This window comes from Pteropus alecto, unplaced genomic scaffold (genome assembly GCF_000325575.1).
Source record: "Pteropus alecto unplaced genomic scaffold, ASM32557v1 scaffold25, whole genome shotgun sequence".
NCBI lineage: Eukaryota > Metazoa > Chordata > Mammalia > Chiroptera > Pteropodidae > Pteropus > Pteropus alecto.
Genome location: NW_006441955.1, coordinates 2,793,199 through 2,802,038, shown reverse-complemented (window position 1 = coordinate 2,802,038; position 8,840 = coordinate 2,793,199). Strand labels below are relative to the sequence as shown.

Sequence of the window (8,840 nt, the reverse complement as noted above, 5' to 3'; positions counted from 1 at the left end):
TCCCTGTCTAGCTATGTAACTTTGGGTGAGCCACCACCTCTCTGACACTCAGTTTACTGACTACATGCCCAGCCTCACATTTATCACACTCTATCCCATTTTGCACTTTATCCTTCTAAATTGCTGGACTGCTTTTGTAAATGCCATCTTTTTGCCTATGCCGCCTCCCCTGCCAACAACTTAGTGTGCCACCTAAGCTCTTTCTCTTTCTCTTCATCATCTGGATTCCTGGTGCCTTCTAAGGTTAAGCCCACGTTTACCAGATTCTTGGTCACTGAACCTGACTGTTCCTGCCAGCTGCCTCTAAATCTGCTAACTCTGCCTCCTCAGTTTTGATCCTAGAAATCAGGAGGGGCTCCTGAGACCCCAGAATGTCTCGGGCAAGTGATTGCTTAATTTCTCATTTTTTTTTACCAGATAGCTGGAAGGATGTCATTTGAAGGAGAAAATATATGTAAATAGTTTCAGAGGGTAGGAATAGTATCAATAGGAGGAAATGATAGATAGATATTGTTTGACATTCCTAATAGTTAATATTGTTAAAGAATGATTGTATTACCATATAAGGCAGTGAACTCCTATCACAAAAGTTATTCAATCAGAGAGTGAATGACTCCTGATAACAGAAAGGAGATTTTTGCCCTAGTAGGAAGATTCGGTTAAATGGCCTTTAAAATGTCTTCCAACACTGATATTCTGTGTTTTTATGAGTACGTTAGAAAGTGACAAATGATAGGACCAGAAACTGTAATACATTCTCCAAACATGAAGCAGACAATTTCAGAAGTGTGTCAATGTTAACACATTCAACCAAAGATTATTAAGCATGCATTCGTTTACTTATGTATTCATACAGTCACCTTTTATTGAGTGCATATTATGTTCCAAGCACAGTAGTACACACTGGGGATTTAAGAGAAATACGATGCATTCCCAGCCACCAAAAGAGTGTAGGCCAGTGATAAAGACACATATATAAACAAATGATTATAATACAGTGTGCTCAGTGCTATAAAGGAAGGGTAAATCAAGTGTGACCAGAGCATAAATGAAAGAAATCTTCTTGCGTAGGTTGGTGATAGCTTCAGAGAGGAGTTGGATCTTGAAGCATGAGAGGGTTTAGCAGGATAAAAAATGGAAACTGGTCATGGATTTTCCAGGCAGAATAACAGCTTTAGCAAAGGCATTGGGATGTAAAAGAGCAAAGTACGTCTGGGAAAAATAAGAGAAGAAGATAAATGGGGTGAAGAAAAGGAAAGGCAGGCCATGACGCTAAAAGCGGGAAGGCAAGATTCTGCCAAAAGGCTTTAAACACATGACTTGGCTTAATATTTAGATTATAAATTATGTGGCCTACACAAAGAAGACACTAAGAAATGGTATTTCCCTCTCTCTCTTTTTCCTGTGCATGGATGTCCAGATGGGTTAGAGAAGGGACCAAAGGCTTTTCATTACTGTCCAAGGTCTGACCAAGGTACATGCTTGCTTACCTGACCTTTAATCAAGCATGTTTCACCCTGGCTCTCTAGTTGTCAACACTGCAGAACCCTGTTGGAAGACATGTTGTGTCAGAGGAGCTTACAAGTGAAGGACTCATTTCCAATGAATGGACTAAGGATCCAAGGTTATTGCAGATGGGTCTCAAATTCAAATATGGCTGTTCACTCACTGTACATGGACCGATAGTATATCACACAAAGGTATGGATTCAAGTAGACATTGTTGCTGTTATGATGAATAAAATGTAAATTCCTTCAAAAACTTCACTGAATTCATTGTAACTTTTGCCATTGCATAGTTCTTGAGTAAAAAATACAAATATTGTATGAAAGTTTGAGGATAGTTTTAACATTAAACAGTTTCTCATCTTTGCAAAAATAGGCAAATAGTGGTCTAATTGGAAGGACCTTAAGTTCAAACCCCGACTTTGCCACTCAGCCTTGCACTTTCTACATTGCATTGTAATTTACTGTTAGTCTGAGTGTCTCCTCCGTTGTGGGCCTCTCAGAGTCAGATACGGTCAGAAATCTTATTTATCTCTGTGCCTCCAGAACCTAGAATTGGCAGTGGCAAACTTATAGAACTTGATATGTGCCTATAGATCTCAAATGCTTTGTACTGAATCTACTAGCCATATGACCTTAGGCAAATTATGTAAGCTCCCTGAACCTTAGTTTCTTCACAATAAATGTGAGATAATAACACATTATGTTGAAGCATTATTGTGAGAATGTAGGGTATGTATATGTATGTATATGTATATGTATATGTATATATATATGTATAATAGGACCTAGCACAGAGTCTGACAACTTCCAGATGCTCAAAACTGTTGCTATTTTCCCTTTCTCTTCTCATCCTTAGTATTTGATTACGGGTGATTGTGATTTTTAAATCACAAGTTACATTTGCAAGTCACATTTGCACTTTTAAATCACTATTAATGAAATAATGAATTAGAAGTTTGGAGTGGGAGGAAGAAGAAATTGGGGAAGAAAGGTGAAGAGATCATTGACGATGGCCACAGGGAGGCAAGTTAAAGGACTAGTTTTGTAATACAGGTAAGAGGTGATGAAGGGTGAACAAAAGTAGTAGGGGTGAAGATGAAGAAGAAGAGGAGATAAAATCCAGAAAAAGTAATATTTTGGGGTAATTCTTTTTTAGAACAGTGCTTTATGGCAGTGGATTATCTTTTATATGGTTTATTCAAGGAGCACGTTGTGTCTGTGCTGGGAAAAGAGGGAGACACACCTCTTTGAAGAGTGTAGAGCGATGGTTTCTTTCTTGAAATTAGATACAGAGAGCGCTTCTGAAGAAAAGTGCAGAAGTTACCCAGTAGAAAGGGCCAGAGACATCACAAACTCCTGAACTATAGGGAAATGAATCCTGAGGATGTTTAGGGATCCCAGCAGGGCTTTGGTGGTTTACATACCATCTAATGCACTTAGTTATAGAAGTACTGTCAACCAGAAGAAAAAGAAAACAATTCAAAAAACAAAAAAAGATCTTGTTCACTCTACAGTTTATCTTTGTGGGATTTTAACTCCTGTTGCCTATATAATGGAGACTACCAAACCTGCAACTGATAGTGACCATCTGATATGTGCAGGAAGAATATGCATAAGCTGCTGAAAGGGCTTATCCTGGATTGGGTGCCCCTTCACCCAGCCCAGACCCACACACCACTACCTTTGTTTTCTGTTTCACATCTCCATTTGAAAAGTGATTTTGAAAAGTCACATGCAAACTGATCAATCATGCAAACAAGGCAAAACTCCCACAGAGCACATGAGGAATAGAACAAAGATTATTTTTGTCTGTATAGTTAGGATTTGCATATGCTGGAATATTTCTGACAGGTTCCTTGTGGCTCTCCTGAGAGAAAAATAATTCGTAAATCTACATATAAGTAGAAGATGAGGGAAGTACAATGGAGAAAAATAGAGTGAAGTTCTTTACTTTCTCAAGTTTCTATTACAACAGTTATGTGACACTTAAGTTACAAAATGGTAGTGAATGATGGTACTTCTTGCTGATAACTTCAGACAAATGAGAAAAGAATGATGCCCATTGTCTTGATAGAAGAGGTTGAAAATCACTTTTTCCGAACCTTCAAAACTGTTTCAACAACAATTGTATTTGATACTGCCTTTATCCATTCTATACTCCTTCAATCTCAAGTCTTTCAGATCAAGACCCTATGCCAATCTTTTTTCTAAACATGACGCTTATTACTAGTCTCAGACTACTAGCAGATGGTGTCTAAATTTAATCTTGCCGCTATAAACATAGTCCTCGGTGTCTGGGCATGAGAGTAAGTGGGGAACCTCAGCAATTTGCATGCTCTTGGAGAACCTTTCTCTACCACAAGAAGCTGGACTTCTGCCTCAGTTTCAGTCTCCAGCACTCTCGTCACCGGGACCGGATGAGACTAGTGCTCGAGCCTGAATCCCAACTTGCTTGAAGTGAGTTCTGGCACTGACCTCAAGTCAGTCCCATCTCCTAGAGAAGCAGAATCCTCTCTCTGTACTGCCCTGCAGGATCTTTACTGCCTGATTGATTTCAGCCTCACTTGCTGCTTGGCTCCCATGTCTATGCCATTCACTTGCCATACTGTGTCCCTGGTACAAAATTCTACCTCAGTTACCCTGGCCCCACCTTGGTATTGTGCATTGGATGGTAAATAGGTAATTGGATTATTCTCCAACATCTATTTCTTCTGTTCCTTGTCTCCTCCCACCCTCACTGGCCAGCATCAGCAAAGTTCTTTCCCAAATTACGAATCCTACCATGGGCCAAAAATCCTGGACATACCCTCATCACCATAATTTCACACACTATATTAAACCTGTTTATGTGTTTGTCTCCTCAACTAGTCTTGAACTTTGAATAGGGAGTTTTAATTATTTCTGTGCTTCCAGGAAAAAATAGGAGATTAATACATGATTATTAAACTGAGTTGAATTTAGATGCTTGATTAAAGATGTTTTGTGTAAAAGTAAATGAAACCTAAGCTCTCGAGGGCTCACATCCAGGCTTAGGACACAGAACCTGTCTCCTGTGGTTGCCTGCATTAGATGATTAGAGCTTTTTGTGTCTGATCTGGAGGGAACACCTCAGGATGCAGAGCTAGAGAGATCTTTGTGGACTGCAGAAGACAGAGAGACCTTTCTAAGGAGGTGTGAATAGTGATTTGTCCAGATCTAAAACCTCTTAATTCACTCAGAGCTCTGAGGTGCTTGAGTTTATGAGATACATCTCGGAAAGCCACATTAATCAGTCAGTATTACTGTACCCACCAAGGAAACTAGCCTGCAGTTCATGTGGATATGAAGAGACATGTTTGATACCCATTTTGTACAGCTTGCCAATAATTGTACTAATTATCACATTGCAGTACTGGTAGTAATCGTCACATTGTATTTTATCTGTTTAACTTCTCCACTACTAGGAGCCAGAGACAGTGTTCAGCATAGAAAAAAAAAAAATAGTATATTGTAAGAATTTGAAAGAATGAATGATGTTCACACACTAATGATAAATGTAAGATCTGGAAAAAAATGAGACTGTGTCCTTTATTTATAAAATGATAGAAAAACCATTAAAAATAAATGCTTTTGTTATCCCTTGTCTTAAAAATGGAGCCCTACTGGAAACATGAATAAATAAAGAAAAAATACTAACCTTACAATTAACGTAGTTGCTATGAATTAATAGAAAAATCAATTAGTTCCCTAGCCACTGAAGACTAACGTGATAATTTACATAGTTCTTATTGTCAGAGAGGAAGAAACATACTAATTTCTTAAAGAGCAAGTTTTTTGTTTTTGTTTTTTGTTTTTACCTAGCAGAAATTTCTCATTTAAGATTTCCTATGGGGGCCAAATTAAGCAACATAATTGTTACCTCCAAGAGCCAACTTTGGCAGAAACAAGGGTGAGTGGTCGTCAGTAATATGAGAATATTGTGGACCATCTCTGAACTATCAGGTTTCTATAATGAGGATTTGTTCTCCTTGTCTTGATTTAGTCTGCAATAAAGTAATTAAGGGTTTTCCTTAACACTTTTAGCTTTCCTGTCTAAGGGCTAGCAGCTTGTTCAAACATTTGGTTTTAGTTGGCAGCCATCTGAAAGTTGTCTATTCTATATTCTGGATGGCCAATATAATTTCTCAAAGATTGAATGCTAGAATTGGCAACGTCAATGTTAAATTCAACTATAGACTGTCTAAGCTGGTGTAATAACTTCTCCAAAGGCCACTTGTTTATGAAACTTATCTGTCGATATGCCTTAGCTTTTGCTGAACTAGTAGGACAGATCTAGAATAAGGATGACTTCCATATCTAGTGCAGAGATCAGAGTATTAATTGTCAGCCTCTCTTTTGCATTATTTATCCAAGATGGATATATTAGATCACATTAAGAAAAAAATTTCCTCTTCCTGATCCCTAATGTAATTTTCTCTGAGCTGCTTTATGTCTATAACTCAACTGTGATTGGAGAAAAGACCATGACTTGGAGACAGATTTGTTTCCATGTTCGGATTACATCACTTACTAGGGAAGTCAATAAAATTCATTGAATCTTACTTTCACCATTGATAAAATGGGGATCAAACTAGCTACTTTGTAGGTTTCTTGTAATGATTAAGAGACATAAGACATGGAAAGCTCCTAGCAGGGCCTGGCATAGTAGTCATGTAACAAATGGTAGCTGCCAGGATGATGATGATGATGGTGGTGGCGATGATGATGATGATGATGATGATATATAAAACCAGGTATTCTAAATCTACTTCAAATGGTTTTTGTGAGACAACAGCTTTGAAAACTGTAAAATGCTATGTAAGTATAAGGTATTATTTAAATTGCTACATCTGTGTTCATAGAGCAGTTCTTAAATACTTCTATTGTAATAGTTATCACATTACATAATAGTTAACTATTTACTATCTGTCTCCCTCACTACATTGACAGATTCTCCCATGGGGGACTGTGTTATATATGATAAATAAGCGTTTGATGAATAAGGAATGAAGATTAATGTTTCCCTTGAAATAGCAGCAGCAATAACAACAACTACTACTATTAATACTCTTTGTTCAATTTTTCTAGTTACCAAGAATCATGCCAAGCATTTTCATGTATAATATTGAATTTTCATCAAAACCCTTTAATATGAATGTTGTTATCCCTGTTTTATAGATAAAATAAGCACAGAGTTATGATCTTGTAGACACAACTGATTGACATAATTTCCCTCACAACCTTTTTATTTCTTATGGCTTCTGTCAAAAGTAAATTTTAATCTATTCTTTCTCTTAGTTCCACAAAATTCTGAAATTCTGGGTTGGTTGTAGATGAATAAGAACTGTCTTTCTAACTCGACTGCATGTTTCTATAATCGAAATATTTTTTTCAACGCAAATGGAAAATAAGAGAGACATTTCGAAAAGAGTATAATCATCCTCTGACAGCAATAGAAGGACTACTAATAAAAACATGGACATTTTTAAAGCAATTACATGGATTAGAATGAATGTTGTTTTCCATCCCTGAGAGACATTTTGTCTTCGTGTTGGGGATGCACCAGGGCCATAAGCAGGACACCATCTGACAGGGTATTTTGAAATAATAGGTGGAAAATTCATTTTCTACAGAGGAAAGGGCAACATCTGGAAGAAAAAGAATATTATGTTGCTACTTCCAGAGCCCTATTAGAAACAAAGAGTGTAAAATAGCATTTCCAGAGTGGAAAAGCAATATACTTTCAAATAACTTTAGCAAGGGAGGGCCGAAGCAAAGGAAAGAGTAGAATTATATCAGGTAGGCTTTATAGCAGGGCTAGGTAGAATCTATTTGTTTAGAGGATTTTCTGGGTCCACCTCATGTTCAGTATTTGCGGCAGTTCCTCCAAAGATATTTCATGAGGGAAGGGGTAGCATTTATATTCATTAAGCCAGAGTCAACAATATGACTTTTTGCCCATGATTTTGGGGGAGATTTAAAATGATTAATGCATCTTCAAGTAGTTAGGAATGGGGGGCTTTCTAAAATATTTTATCTTTATCTAATAAGGTCTCCTGAGAATACATAAGCTTATTAAGGCATATAGAAAATTTTGATGTGGTTTATTAAAAACACATTTACACAAATTTTCAAAATCTGCTGCTATTGTTTGTGGAGGCTGTGAGATAGAGGCCTCTTTTGGAATGTGTATGGAAATGGGATATATAAAATCCTCTGGTTAATAAAGCAAGTGACTCATGCTCCTCTGATTATAGTGGAGCAATCATAGGCTTTAGAATCAGTTTTGTGATCAAAATCTGGTACAATTTAGTAGCTCATTACCTTCAGCAGATATTTCACTTTGTTCACACATAAATTGGGGATAACAATATCTAATACTAGAGACTTTTTTAAAAAGAGATTAAATGAGATAATATATGCACAATGATGCTAAGTATAGGGGTCTGGAAATGATCAATACTCCACAAAAAAATGGCTTAATCTAGTCAGCTAGCTGGCACAGCATGGATGATGATCTGGGAAAAAATGCTATCTGGAAACCTGTGGGTGAATGTGCTCTCTTTGCACAAATATGACCCTCTATTCAACATTTCTCTTTTTCATTCCCTCCTGGACATAAATGGAGGTCACTTTTTGCATAACAGCTATTTACTGAGCACATTCTATATTTTAGGTCCTGAGAATACACACAGCAGTGATACACTGGGAATGCCAAGTACTCTCATGAAGTTTATTTTCTTACATGTACCAACCTTCTGACTGTTTTCCCTATTTTCAATTTCTCCCCCTCAAGTCTGTTAGTATGAGACTTGTTAGTATGAGCTATCCAAAACACAAATTGTATCATGTTGATCCTTTTCCAAAAGCCCAACCAGCGTTTTTTCTCCACCTGCAGAATTTAATTTTCTATTTGTAGACATGACAATCAAAGTCTTCATCAGCCATTCCCAGGTGACCACTTCTGTTTGATCTCTAACCAGTTCTCCGATCAATATCCTCACTGGGCAACCTGCCCTTCCTGATAGTGCCCTGTCAGTTGTCTTACCTTTGCAAATTACTAATTACCAGACTGGGCTAAGCTTTGCTGTTGTCTTAACACAATGTCTTGTCAGCTTATAATCCCTTATTTTTTTATTTTTTATGCCTACAGCACCTGGTCTTCCTAGGTGGTCTCCTATCCAAGTACTAACCAGGCCCGACCCTGCTTAGCTTCCAAGATCAGACAAGATCAGGCATGTTCAGAGTGGCTTGGCCTTAGATACACAATGTCCTTTTTAACATGTCCATTATTAAATATCCTTTGCTATATCA

General features: G+C 37.4%; 1 protein-coding gene and 1 pseudogene across 1 annotated transcript in view; one reads left to right on the top strand and one right to left on the bottom strand.

Moving 5' to 3' along the window:
• The window catches only part of AGBL4 (ATP/GTP binding protein like 4), a 956,697-nt gene that overhangs the window by 373,486 nt on the left and 574,371 nt on the right, over nt 1–8,840 (top strand). The window lies entirely within an intron of this gene.
• On the bottom strand, nt 8,671–8,789 carry LOC112485949 (annotated as a pseudogene).